This window comes from Schistocerca nitens, chromosome 9, assembly GCF_023898315.1.
Source record: "Schistocerca nitens isolate TAMUIC-IGC-003100 chromosome 9, iqSchNite1.1, whole genome shotgun sequence".
In the NCBI taxonomy this organism is placed as follows: Eukaryota; Metazoa; Arthropoda; class Insecta; order Orthoptera; family Acrididae; genus Schistocerca; species Schistocerca nitens.
The window spans coordinates 370,175,439-370,190,855 of NC_064622.1; the positions used below are offsets into that span (position 1 = coordinate 370,175,439).

The following is a 15,417-nucleotide window of genomic DNA, read 5'->3' on the forward strand; positions in this document are numbered from 1 at the left end:
AACACGAACTGTAAATCGAGTGAGCATGTAGGCGTACGTTTGTAACGTGTATTGGCTGCAGTTTCATGCCTAACCTGCTGAGTGACTTGTGAGACGAGTAAATAAATAAAAGCACCTGGTATACTAGATTAGACAGGTCATTTAGCAGAATTACGAGCCTCAGTCATCTAACGAGTTATTTTATAATCTCACCTCAGGAACAACAAACTCGCGAATTGCACACTAAATCTGCACAGGGACAACGATATCTATAGAACATCTCAGATTAGTGGAGTATTACAGAATCTCAGTATTCTATCCTGTATGGCAGAATTAAAACCCTCACACGTCCTGCATTTTGAGTACAAATGGAAACAGTTACATTGTTATTCATGCTAACACGGACGAGCGAAAGGAATAATGAACAAATGTTAGAGAATGTGTGTTGCATTTTGTACTGGCTGAACTCGTCACATTCGATGGTTAGCTCAGTTAACGCTCCATCTGTCCGGAATCCCACGTCCACCTTCTCTGTAGTTTATCGCCTTCTTCCTTACTACCGCTGTTAATATTCAAGATGAACAGGGTCCAGATGCTTATTCGGCCATCAAGGTTTATGTTTCCTGGTCTTCTCCCTCATCGTGTCAGGCCGGCTAGAGCTCATTGTCTAATGACCTCGTCGTTGACGGGACGTTAATCCTAGTCCTGATTCTCTTCTGCTTTTGTTTCCAAATAGAAGTATCAACAATGAAATGCTGCCTGAAGTTTAGAACGTACAAACCGACAACCGACTACTATCTTTCCGTCCTGAATCGTTTAGCGACTAACAATTCCACAAAGGCAGTGTAGATACCGGAAGCACCTGAAATAGTGTTGAAAACGGGTACTTAAAGCATCTGAAAACAGGATACAGCGCACGAACGTACACAGTGAGTAGCACAGGGCGAAACTCTTATTTAAAAAAAAAAAAAAGAGGGATATGATCTTCGCAAACCGAACTTGCATCTAATCCAGTCACACATATCAGTTTAGTAGTAGTTATGCAACAAACACTGCTTGTCGTGAAATGTCAAAAGTGTTTCGACGTTGGCCGCTATTCTCCATTTTAACTGCAAATGTCAGATGGCTCTGGGTTTTGGAAGCTTCGAGTGGAGCGATGGCCGTGTTAATAATGTTAGAAACCATTAATAATGTGAATATAGAAAGTATTCACAAGTATCTGACATTACTTCACAGCAAAATAGTGCGTACAAATCAGAGACGAACTATACTATCTATAATTCTCGCCAGTACACGTTCCGTGTATCTTGTATCACTGTGCGCACTCACCTCTCTCTATGATATAACTGTAAAATATGACAAAGGCGACTTATTTTCAACACAATTCCCGATACAATCAAGACATCGATCGCAAATTTGGAAAAAGAATCAGTAATATTTGTTCGTGGAGATGCTAGTTATTTACAACTTTTCTAGTATTTTTTTTTTACTCGACAGAGAAGCATTGAACTCTTGAATCTAAGCCAAACTAGAAATAAATAATGTTTTATATTCAACTACGAGTTAGTCAACAGTCAGTTGTAAAAGCTATTGTCTGTCCACGCGGATTACTTCGTGCTGTTTACACTCTATTATTATCTTTGTTGCAGATGGAGTTATGAGACTACCTTCGTCGCTGTATGAGCATTTCTGAGTAAGTAGACTACTTACGTTTCATTGGCAGTTCCGCCGCATAATCGTCTTGAATTATATATTTTTTTAACAAGAAGGCATTAATAGTTTTAGTTTCCTTCTTTTATGGTACCACATACATTAATCATGGTTCAAGTCAAAGAGACAGAATACCACAGAGAGACAACACGACCATAAGAGTAAATCAGATTCAACAACACTCCAACATTTTTACGGGAGTGGGAACGAAACAGTGCGATAGACGATAGTGTGTAAGGAAATTACGAAACTTTGGGTAAAGTAATAACTTCTCATATTTACGTAAAGTTAAACACGTGAAGGTTCTTTCTGAGCTGATGCGTAATACAAATGTATAAAACCATCAACAGCTAATATTTGTAAACAATGCTCACTTGAAAAAAAAAGTTTTTAGTTTTATTGCTTTTCCTCGTGCAGTTACAAGCTGCGCAATCGTTACGCATGATTCCGAAAAGAAATTCTGGAATATCTCATCTTTCATGTTCGCACATGTGATATTTCGCTTTCAAAACAACCGCAGAATGACTTCCGAGAATATGGCGCACAACAGTACACCACGGCATCGCAAGGAGCGCTAAACAACGTGCCATAGCTTCTCTATGTATACTCTGTCCCTTTGGTTAAAGTACTTGCTGTACCAATTCTGACAACTGTATCTTTGGAGAATGTACTCAAATTTCAGTCAAACTGTGTTGTGTCTAGACAAGACAACCTAGACACAATGAGAGGAAGCCGAAAGGCACGCGCTTAAACTCACGCAGGCTGGCGTGAGGTCTGAAACGAGGATATGTAATGAATGCTACAAAGAAAAGTACGTAGCTTCTGGAATACTTAACTTTAATCCACATTTGTAGAACATCGCTCTTGATGATACGTTAATAGAATCTCAATATCAATTGAATACGGCGCCTTGCTAGGTCGTAGCAAATGTAGCTGAAGGCTATGCTAACTATCGTCTCGGCAAATGAGAGCGTATTTGTCAGTGAATCATTGCTATGTACGTCGGCTGTACAACTGGGGCGAGTGCCAGGACGTCTCTCTAGACATTCCGTGTGGTGGCGCTCGGTCTGCTATCACTGACAGCGGCGACACGCGGGTCCGACGTATACTAGCGGACCGCGGCCGATTTAAAGGCTACCACCTAGCAAGTGTGGTGTCTGGCGGTGACACCACAAACTGATTTCCTCAAGACTAATAATAGTGTGCATAAAAAAGATAACGGGAATATATGGTAAGTTGACGGATCCAGTAAAAAAGCAAATATTTTACCAGAAACGAAGGAAGTATCACCCAGCGTGTTTTACATCATTGGTATCAGCTACAGTGCGAGAAGTATAAATTGGATAGCTGTCTGGATGCCTGGCGAGCTATTTCTAAAGTAGGAGTCGTGATATTCGAGGTTATTGTTAATGTGTAATAACTCGAAAAATTTGCTTCAACGCCGACCGAAGCGGAAAGAGTAACCGTAACTATAGGAACGTTGCCACTGGCAGAGAAAGCTTTTCACCTATGTATCTAGTGAACCGTATCGATGAAAGAATGTGCTACATGAAACGTGAGGTGCTGCGAAGACGGACCGCACCCCACTCTCTGCACCAGCACGAGTACCTTCGTATCGTCGGGTGCCAAAGCGGCTTTTATCATGCCAAGAGCAACCGCATCGTTCAGGCAATCGCCATCAACAAGCTTCACCACTGAGACGCTCATTGAAAAAGGCCAGAGCCATTATGGATATAGTATTCCTCTGAGTTTATTTCAATTTTTCCTTGCGTATTTATTGTCTCTGTGCTATTACACATGCTTCGTTGGAGAGTTAAGTTGTAAATTAAGATAAGGCAACTGTGTCTCCCGATTTACTCTGTCACCGAGACGAGAGTGAGACAAGAATTAGATAATTCTTTTTATTGAAAATGAGACGACCGCGGACTTCTAGTACTCAGCCACACACAATTGATATCATCAAAGTGTACGGGCCTGAAGATGATGTTGACGCAACATCGAAACTACACTCCTGGAAATGGAAAAAAGAACACATTGACACCGGTGTGTCAGACCCACCATACTTGCTCCGGACACTGCGAGAGGGCTGTACAAGCAATGATCACACGCACGGCACAGCGGACACACCAGGAACCGCGGTGTTGGCCGTCGAATGGCGCTAGCTGCGCAGCATTTGTGCACCGCCGCCGTCAGTGTCAGCCAGTTTGCCGTGGCATACGGAGCTCCATCGCAGTCTTTAACACTGGTAGCATGCCGCGACAGCGTGGACGTGAACCGTATGTGCAGTTGACGGACTTTGAGCGAGGGCGTATAGTGGGCATGCGGGAGGCCGGGTGGACGTACCGCCGAATTGCTCAACACGTGGGGCGTGAGGTCTCCACAGTACATCGATGTTGTCGCCAGTGGTCGGCGGAAGGTGCACGTGCCCGTCGACCTGGGACCGGACCGCAGCGACGCACGGATGCACGCCAAGACCGTAGGATCCTACGCAGTGCCGTAGGGGACCGCACCGCCACTTCCCAGCAAATTAGGGACACTGTTGCTCCTGGGGTATCGGCGAGGACCATTCGCAACCGTCTCCATGAAGCTGGGCTACGGTCCCGCACACCGTTAGGCCGTCTTCTGATCACGCCCCAACATCGTGCAGCCCGCCTCCAGTGGTGTCGCGACAGGCGTGAATGGAGGGACGAATGGAGACGTGTCGTCTTCAGCGATGAGAGTCGCTTCTGCCTTGGTGCCAATGATGGTCGTATGCGTGTTTGGCGCCGTGCAGGTGAGCGCCACAATCGGGACTGCATACGACCGAGGCACACAGGGCCAACACCCGGCATCATGGTGTGGGGAGCGATCTCCTACACTGGCCGTACACCACTGGTGATCGTCGAGGGGACACTGAATAGTGCACGGTACATCCAAACCGTCATCGAACCCATCGTTCTACCATTCCTAGACCGGCAAGGGAACTTGCTGTTCTAACAGGACAATGCACGTCCACATGTATCCCGTGCGACCCAACGTGCTCTAGAAGGTGTAAGTCAACTACCCTGGCCAGCAAGATCTCCGGATCTGTCCCCCATTGAGCATGTTTGGGACTGGATGAAGCGTCGTCTCACGCGGTCTGCACGTCCGGCACGAACGCTGGTCCAACTGAGGCGCCAGGTGGAAATGGCATGGCAAGCCGTTCCACAGGACTACATCCAGCATCTCTACGATCGTCTCCATGGTAGAATAGCAGCCTGCATTGCTGCTAAAGGTGGATATACACTGTACTAGTGCCGACATTGTGCATGCTCTGTTGCCTGTGTCTATGTGCCTGTGGTTCTGTCAGTGTGATCATGTGATGTATCTGACCCCAGGAATGTGTCAATAAAGTTTCCCCCTCCTGGGACAATGAATTCACGGTGTTCTTATTTCAATTTCCAGGAGTGTAGTAGCCAAATAAATGTGAAATCTTAAATACAGCTGGAGGAGTTGCATGTTCAATAAGAAAATTATACCAGATGATGTCCCACCAAAATAATGGTTGAAATGGCTCTTAGCACTATGGGACTTAACATCTGAGGTTATCAATCCCTAGTACTTAGAACTACTTAAACCTAACTAACCTAAGGACATCACACACATCCGTGCCCGAAGTAGGATTCTAACCTGCGACCGTAGCAGTTGCGCGGTTCCGGACTGAAGCGCCTAGAACCGCTCGGCCACCGCGGCCGGCGATGTCCCACTATCATCCAATTTAAATATGGATGTTCGAAGAGAATTATATAATGTCATTCCCTCTGTAAAGCAACTATTTGGGGCTAAGTTAATTATGAGCCGACACGTTTTGAATCAACATAGCGGTGACCCTTAGACAAGCTCTTTAGTTGAAGAAAGGCGCTAGCAACGCATGACTACTACAATCCTGGGAAACAGTTGGTGGTTGGAACCACTCAGGTATGGCAAACAATCTGATCTCAGGAGTTCCAACAGAACTCGCTGGTAAGACAGACGTAGCTTTTGTAGGAACGACCGCTCAGAATAGCTGTAGAAAATGGTTCGAGTTTTTAAACAGGAACCAGCAGGGTCGCTCAGCCTTCCTTTTGTCGGTGTCCTGAGGCAGTCAGCACGTGGCGTTCAGGTCCATCAGTGAGTATGTCGTGGACAAATGACAGCCTGTGTTGGGCGAACACGGTGAGATTCTAGGACCTATAGCACGAGTGGGGAACCGGCAACCCGCAGATCGGATCCGGTCCGCGATTGGTTTCAATCCGGACTGGAATGAAATTCGTTGGACAAGAAGCGAGTCGCTCACATTTTAGTACACTCGGGACGTATTAGATAACCGCAGCTGTTGAAATTGGAGATAATTTATAAAGAAATAACTGCAAATAGTTGCTTTTATACTTTTCCGTGGTGACATTTCAAGATACCTGGCATTCCCTCCTTAGATGTTTAAGGAGTCGAATTTGAGCTCTTCGCATTGTTATGATTATAGTACTGCCCTTCCCATTCACAAAAGACCCCCTAATTTTCTTAGATTAAGCAGTCTTCAAAGTAAAGACACAGATGAACTGCAGATATTGGCTGCCAGTGGGCATTGATGTAAATCAATGGGGAAAATTGAAAACTTGCGCCGGAGTGGGAATCGATCCCGGTTCTTTTGCTTACTGGGCAGATACTCAGACCACTAAGCATCCGGACACAGTGGTCCTCGTAACTGGACGGACTACCTTATCTCGCCTCCCGTCAGACGCGAAGTCTCTGTTTGTTCACACAGTACTGATGTAGTGCCTCGTGCCCATCATCCTCATTACCCGCTGCGTTTCGCCGATTCCCGTAAGATGTACATCCGCAACAACAGACACCGCATATAATTAATTAAGAGGGAGACGTCCAATGATCTCTTCAGTGCAGATGCACAACAGACTCGAACTCTTCGAGTTTGTTCTGTTAAGAATGAAGTGTTGAGATCTGTCTGTAAGGAAATCTTCAATCCAATCGCGAATCTGCTCCGATTCTGCATAAGCTCGTATTTTTTTTCACTAAACTACAGTGTGGGACGATGTCAAATACCATCCTATAGTCAAGGAACACGGCATCAGCCTGAGAGCCGATGACTACGGTGCTGCGGATCTCAGAGTTTCACACGATGTCTGAGGAATCAATGATGATTGTTTTAGAGGAGATTTTCATTCTCCAAAAACGTCAGAATTCTTGAGTGTAGAATATGTTCCATAATTCTACAACAGAATGACGCCAACGATATAGGTCTTCATCTGTCTTACGTCCCTTCCTAAAAACGTGAATGAGTCGTGCTTTTTCCATTCATCCTTCGCTGCTTTAGCGATCTACAATAAATTACTGCTGGAAAGACAGCAAATTCTTTCGCATAATGTTTGTAGAATCTTATAGATATTTCATCAGTATCTGAAGTCCTTCCACTACTAAGCGATTGTAGTCGTTTTTCTGTTTCACGATCGGCTATCTCAGTATCGGTTACCTCAGCCGAAGTTCGTATGACGATTGAAAGGAGGGACCGTGTTACGATCTTCCGCGGTGAAACAACTTCGGAAGCCCGAATTCAGTATTTCGGTCTTCTCTCTGTTATCTTCTGTTTCGGTGCCAGTATGGTAACTGAGTAAATGAATAGATGACTTTGACCCACTTACTGATTTTGCATGCGACCAAAACTTCTGAGGGTTTTTACTCGTTGCTTGTCTTACGCTCATTTTCGCTTCGTTCTGCTTTTGTTTGTCACATATTTTTACTTCTTTGGAATTTGAAATGATGTTCTCTTTGCTTACGTAGCAGTTTCCTTCACGGCTATTAAACCATGGTAGGTCTTCCCATTTCTTAAGACCTTACGCGGAACATATTTGTCTAGGGCATATTGGACAATGCATTAGAATTTTTCTATTTTTTCCCCACATCTTCGTCCTCATCACCGAATATTTGATGCTGACTGCTGAGATACCCTGAAATTTGTTTTCTGTCACTCTTGCTCAGAAAAAATATCCGCCTACCATTCTTAACATTCTTTGTAAGACGTGTTTTCATAGATGCTATCACAGCCTTATGTTCATTCATACCGTCCTCTACATTAACTGAGTCGATAAGTTCATGTCTGTTGCTAGGAGTTGGTTCTCTATCTGCTCAAAGGAATTTTCAGACAAGAAATCCAGAACAATTTCACAGGGATCCCTGTTTCTGGCACCAGTTTTGATAGCATGACATCCCCAGTCTATAATCTGGTAAGTTGAAGTCACCCCCTATTACAACGGCATGTTCAGGAAAGTTCATCTGAAGCGTTATACCGCAAGAACTCCTGGCCCACGTCGTCCATAAAAGCATCCGATTGCCATTTTTGAGCGATCTTTGATACTTAGCTTTACTCTTATTAATGCGGGGTAGCCGAGCGCTCTGGGGCGTCTTGCCACGGTCCGGGCGGATCCCCCCGTCGGGGGTTCGAGTCCTCCCTCGGGCATGGGTGTGTGTCTTGTCCTTAGCGAAAGTTAGTTTAAGTTAGATTAAGTAGTGTGTAGGCTTAGGGACCGATGACCTCAGCAGTTTGGTCCCATAAGACCTTACCACAAATTTCCGAAAAAATTCACATTCGGAATCCGTGACAACCTCGTTAGACTTTATCGAATTCTTTACTGCAATAAACACCGCCAATGACGACTGACCTATCTTTACGATATATTTTCCAATACGGAGATAGTATTTCGTTGTCATTAACGTCCGGTTTCAACCAACTTTCTGACCCTAATACTATCTGTGCATTATAATCTCCAGTAAGCGATACGATTTCTGGGGCCTTTCCTTGGGTGCTCCAGCGGTTTACTAAAATCACATTAACCTGGTTGAAGGTGACAAATTGCGCCCAGCAACAAACTTCTTCAACCATTTTTGGTCGTCGGACTTTCCCAGAACCAATTCCTGAATGGCCAATTAATTCGGACTTCCGAATAATATTCTTCAACCAAGATGCGGAAAGAACACTTCTCCGTATTCCTTTAATATGTCTATAGCTGCGAAGAGCAGCAGCGCTATTGTTGTTGGTCTGATAACATAGCTCTACGTGGAAAGCCCCGCTCACCTTACCAGACCCACGCTGACTCTTTGCAACTAATGCACATGATGTTTGTATTTCAACCCTACGTCGCCGTTGGAGCACCGGCGCCTAACGGAAAATCTTGATACCAACATCGCAAATCCTGCAGTGCACATTCTGAACATCAGTCCTATAATGTTGGGTACCCGTACTGTAAACAGTTTTTCGTTCGCGCTGGCCCAAGTTGCGAAAGTATAATTACAACCACCCAGTACCAGTTGTAACATCTGCGCCACTTTCTATTAGCAATTTAACTGCACTGTATCACTGCGTCCACTACGAACACACAAAAAGTTTTAAGTGATTGTTAGTAGGAGAACATATTGTTGTCAACGCCAATTAAAGGAAATACACAATGAAGAAGGCAACAGATTCCAGATCGCTAGCCAGCCGGAGTGGCCGAGCGGTTCTAGGCGCTACAGTCTGGAACTGCGTGACCCCTACGGTCGCAGGTTCGAATCCTGCCTCGGGCATGGATGTGTGTGATGTCCTTAGGTTAGTTAGGTTTAAGTAGTTCTAAGTTCTAGGGGATTGATGACCTCAGAAGTTAAGTCCCATAGTGCTCAAACGAGATCGCTATCTGACGTACCGGCCACTGCTTGTGTAGAAAAATAGCTCAGGTGGAACCTGTATGCAGTGCTGACAGACGCACGCTGTTGCCTTCTCGTTAACGTGAAACAACAAATGTTACGAAATGTCTGCTGAAACACTTCTGTTCGCTCCTCCTTAATGCGTTTCCATGGCTGAACTGATTCAAGAAGACATTTTTAAATAATCACCCACCCAAAATACGACGCTTCCTTTAATACGTCCGCCCCCCTCCCCCACCCAAGACTGTGGGATCTGCGGGGCGGTTATATATGCCGCTGGTCGATGAATCCATCATGATTAAGAATATAATTTATCTTTTGGGTCTTTTAAACGAAGTAAACCGTGACTTTGGGGGTTATCTGCCTGTTCTGGAGCATAGAATTTGCGTCTTGTAAATCTAGATTGATTCCTCCTCCTTTCCTACTCTTCAAAGGCTCGATTTTTAATGAGACCGGTAACTTAAATTCACGACAGTTCGAAATCATTGCCTCATCTTCTAGCCTGTCAAGATGCTCATTGTATACCGACATAAATTGTTACCTGTTGGCTAACTGCGGTTGTTTTTTTTTCCGTGTCTTGTTTGATATCCTGAACAAGTTGATGAAATGGTTGCATTATACTAACGACTGGAAAGACTGAAGTATGGTACTGCTCTCTGATATGATTAGAAGCTTCTTAGGCAAGACTGTTCTTGCATACATGACTGCGTGTGTGATGGATCGTAAGGAGAAGATAGACATTTGTTTTCAGGAACGATAATTGTTCGTCGAGTCCGCTGTTTTGGCAAAAAATAGCACAGTGTGCCTTATTTCTGCATTTTGGTTTTTCTCCGTCAGTATAAATTGCGTAGATTGCGTGAATGATATTTCGTAATTGTAGTTCTATATTGCCTACAATTCTGTTTATGCGGTACGAAAACATTATTAAGCCGGGGATTATCGTAATAAATAGGTATTGGTACATCCTATTTCTGTGCCTAGGGCGGGAGTCGATTACCATGTATTATAGACTTATAGCGATACGAAACATGTATGCATAGCTATATTTTGACGCAGAAGGATATGATGCCTGTGATGTATATCCCTATCCAGCTTTTCGACACTCTCGAGAAATGTGTGCCATTGGTGGTTTGTTATTTTAAGGAAGAATTTATCTACTAAAATGAGTATTCTAGTTACGAGTGGCATTTCTGTAGCTTCCAGTGGCAAAGCATTTGTACATGCGGAGTTCATAGAACTGAGGAATATACAGAGACATTTTAACTGACATTGTCTGGCTTTTCCAATGATTGACAAAGGTATTTACTACTTCTGCGTGCATTCCCCTATTATCAAGACGCCCGAACAGTCTGAATTCTCGCCTGCGGTCACTGCGCACCTTCACACCAGCTCGGTCACTGCCCTTGCAGGTAAGGCGTCTAAATGAGCGCGACTGAACGCTATAAAGCGTTCTAATTTCCTCTCTAGCTTCGGAACGAACCGAGTAGCAGTACGAAATTCTAAAACTGAAGGAGTTTCGACTTGTGGCGGATACCTGTGGCCTTTGCAACACATTGGACTATAAACATCAACGTCTTGACCAAGACATTTTACTTCATTAAAATTGACTACCCGTTTCACCTGGAAAACACACTTAAACAATTAAAAAATAAAAATTCCCCTTGGGAGAATATGACAACGAAATAAATGCTGAAACTAGGTGGAAGTAACCTGCTAGAAGCTGTGAAGATACTGATCAACAAATGCATTAACTCTGGAAGAATAAGAGAAGAATGAAGAAATGCTGAAGTGATATTACTTTTCCAAAAGGACGATAGGGAATACTGGAAGAATTATCTTCCAATTAGCTTGTTATCACATGTTTGCAAACTCCTGAATAGTATTGCAACAGATAGGACTGGATTTATATCAACCTGCTGAGCATGTGGGATTTCGGAAAGATGTTTCTACTATGGATGACTTCCAGACTATTCTCCTTCTTTAATTTTCAATGCGATAGAGTCTGCAGCTGCAATGAATTTGTTGAAAGATTTCATGATGCCTTCAGCTGCCATTCTCTTTATTTCATGTTCGATTGTACATTTTTATGAGCGTAACATGGAGTCATATGAGTAGCGACACACATGGCATAATTTACTACTAAAAAAATTCACCCATAAAATATTTGAATTGTAACTCGTACATGAGAATGACAACTGAATGCATCATGAAATCTGTCAAAAAATTCACCGTTTTCGAGAAAACGACTGTGTATAACATAAGGATTCATCTGGCCTTCATACATTATCGAAAAGCTTTCGACTCCGTGGATGTTTGGTTAATCAAGAAGGCCCTTGAAAATGCCAGGCTAAATTCATGTCATATGAAGCTCGTGGAATACATCTCTGAACAGGCAACAATGACAGAATAGATGTAGAGCTTATCACTAGCAAGATGCCAATTGCCAAAGGCGATAGCCAAGGTGAGACCATCTCTCTAAAGATGTTAACTCTTGCATTGAAAGATTCATTCAAATTACTAGACGGGAATAACAGAGGAATAAAATTCAAGGGCCAACTTTGCCGAAGAAGTAGTCATAAACTAAAGAGTATGATTCCAAAACTAACGTTTGCGTCTGCAGAGAGTGGCTTGGAAATGAACATCAGTAAAACAAAAATACTAAGCCCAACTGCTTACAGCCGGAAAGAAATCTGTATGAACTGTTTGATGTATACGTCTACCCTAGCCACAAAACTGAAGTAGGTGAACATAATCAGAATGCAGAAATTTCTCGCAGAATGGGTCTGAGGCAGGCAGCAATCCAGAAGCTAGCATTTATCCTGAGCAACAACCATGTCCAAATAAACTGAAAGTTAGAGGCTAATGTGTGCAGGGGGCCATGGAGCGACGGATGCTAGAAGTCAGCCTCAGGGAAACGTTTCGATCAGAGGACATTAGAAGGAGAACAAAGGTAAGAAATGTCCTAGAAAGAGTTGCAGTCGGTCGGACACGCAGCTCGACTAGCTCACAGCAGATAGCCCCTAGAACTGTCCACTGGAGACCATGCAACAACAAGGTGACTTGAAGCTGACGTAAAACTGTTGACTCTAACACGATGGTACCAGGTGGCTCAAAAACGAGGACAATGGAAATAAATAAAAGAGGCCTGTATGCAACAGATGACTGATATATAGGCTGAAGAAAAAGAAGAAGAACAGGGAAAGGAAGAGATTTTAAGCTTTGCAACCATTGTGAGATCTGTTGATTACAGCAGCGATGTGCTGACAGTGCGCCTATGTTTCGCTGATGGAACCATTAGATCTCATGAATGCAAAGTCGAAATCGGTAACCAGCTTCAATAGATTAGGGTGTGACAAAGACTTTTACTTTGTTTTACACAGACTAGGCGTTTTGCCTTAGGGAAACACAGTGAGGATATTGTAATTCGTTTTTGTCATACAAAGTGTCCCGTACATCTTGATCGCCTCAAATAACATTTTGTTCAGAATAAAATTAAAAAAAAACGATGTTTAGCTACCAGGGGAACATTAAACAGCATGATTTCCTGTTTTGTAACTTTGTTCGTTACGTATATATGAACAGTAGTATATTTTCAAACAGCACACTATATTTTTCATTCGGTAGTACAAAATATACACTGACTTGTTCCAGCACAAAATGCAGGTACCCCGAGTAATGAACGCATCTTCTTGCAAGAATTGATAGTAAACGAATGTAAAGACAATGTACGGTGGCCAATGAGAACTCGACATACGCGCAAGATACTGTGTCCTAGATACCCATTGTGTTGGTAGCACACACGAGTATTCTCCTTCTTAGTGACACTTCACCCAGGAGACGGGGAAGAATTCATGTTAGAAACGTGGCATATGAAGTGACCTTTAGGTTATCATTGATTAAATGAGGGTCAGTAACTCCAGTACCGAGCATTCCACAACAGACACTAACTAACCACTGACGCTGATGTTCTACTTGTCTCAGCCATCGCGGGTTTTCACTGGAAGTATGTTCTTCGTATTTACCTGCCCTTTGCTTTAAAAGAAACAAGTGCCGGTGAAAAGAACAGGCCGGCCGAAGTGGCCGTGCGGTTAAAGGCGCTGCAGTCTGGAACCGCAAGACCGCTACGGTCGCAGGTTCGAATCCTGCCTCGGGCATGGGTGTTTGTGATGTCCTTAGGTTAGTTAGGTTTAACTAGTTCTAAGTTCTAGGGGACTAATGACCTCAGCAGTTGAGTCCCATAGTGCTCAGAGCCATTTGAACCATTTTTTGAAAAGAACATGAGTGAAAAAGTTCTTGTCGATAAGGATTTATTGTTATGTCCACTGACAGAACTGTAAATGATTCTAGAAAAGTCTGGAACGGGAGACGTACTAGAATGCGATGTAAACTACGCCTCCTGTTCAAGTTGTCGTGTGTTGACTTGTGGACTCATCGCAACATAAGCTAGAACAGTAACTTCGATGCTTCGTCTGCGCGAGCTTTTCCATCGGGAAGGTGGCTTCTTTTCATGATATGGCTCCCTCAAGAATTCCTCCGCCTAAATTGCGTTACCGCCACATTCAACCACAGTGAAAGAAAAGTAATTACATTACACAGCCAAAAAATTCGTTTACTGTACAAATGATATCCTTTAAAACTGCTACAGTGCTGTGCGACTCTGGTGTGGGCAACTTTCGCATGATTTGTCATCGCCAAGTAAGAAAACTGGATGAAACTTGGAACTTACATTGAAAGAACTGCTACAGTGTAGTACAGAAAGTGACTGAAAGAAATACGCAATAAACGAACAGAAATGTCACTTTTATCCAGAGATTATAATTACACTGAAAGCGCCGCGATTTACACTATGTGATCTAAACAATCCGGACAACTGGCTGAAAATGACTTACAAGTTCGTGGCGCCCTCCATCGGTAATGCTGGAATTCAAACGGTGTTGGCCCACCCTTAGCCTTGATGACAGCTTCCACTCTCGCAGGCATACGTTCAATCAGGTGCTGGGACATTTCTTGGGGAATGCAGCCCATTCTTCACGGAGTGCTGCACAGTGGAGAGGTATCGATGTCGGTCGGTGAGGCCTGGCACGAAGTCGGCGTTGCAGAACAAGCCAAAGGTGTTCTATAGGGTTCAGGTCAGGACTCTGTGCAGGCCAGTCCATTACAGGGATGCTATTGTCGTGTAACCACTCCGCCACAGGTCGTGCATTATGAACAGGTGCTCGAGCATGTTGAAAGATGCAATCGCCATCCCCGAATTGCTCTTCAACAGTGGGAAGCAAGAAGGTGCTTAAAACATCAATTTAGGCCCGTGCTGTGATAGTGCCATGCAAGACAACAAGGGGGACAAGCCCCCTCCATACCATACCATAACACCATACCATAACACCACCACCTCCGAATTTTGCCGTTGCCACTACACATGCCGGCAGGTGGCGTTCGCCGGACATTCGCGTTACCCACACCCTGCCATAGGATCGCCACATTGTGTACCGAGATTCGTCACTCCACATGTTTGTCCACTGTTCAGTCGTCCAATGTTTATGCTCCTTACACCAAGAGAGGCGTCGTTTGGCATTTACATGCGTGATGTGAGTCTTATGAGCAGCCACTTGACCATGAAATCCAAGTTTTCTGACCTCCCGCTTAACTGCCATAGTACTTGCAGTGGATCCTGATACAGTTTGGAATTCCTGTGTGATGGACTGGGTAGATGTCTGCCTATTACACATTACACCCTCTTCGGTAAGTGTCCGTCCCTTCACGTTTCCACTTCACTATTACATCGGAAACAGTGGACCTAGGGCTGTTTAGGAGTGTGGTAGTCTTGTGTACAGACGTGTGACGCCAGTGACATCCAACCACCTGGCCACGTTCGAAGTCCGTGAGTTCCGCGGAGTGCCCCATTCTTCTGTCTCACGATGTCTAATGACTACTGAGGTCGTTGACATGGAGTACCTGGAAGTAGGTGGCAGCACAATGCACCTAATACAGGGTGTTTCAAAAATGACCCGTATATTTGAAACGGCAATACAAACTAAACGAGCA

The 15,417-nt window shown here is 44.0% G+C and overlaps 1 long non-coding RNA gene across 1 annotated transcript in view; it reads left to right on the forward strand.

The window, feature by feature from the left end:
* Nucleotides 1-15,417, forward strand: part of LOC126203404 (uncharacterized) — a 1,362,544-nt gene that overhangs the window by 999,822 nt on the left and 347,305 nt on the right. Inside the window, exon 5 of the long non-coding RNA XR_007540262.1 lies at nucleotides 1,629-1,672. This is a non-coding gene — a long non-coding RNA (uncharacterized LOC126203404). The remainder of the gene's footprint in view (nucleotides 1-1,628; nucleotides 1,673-15,417) is intronic.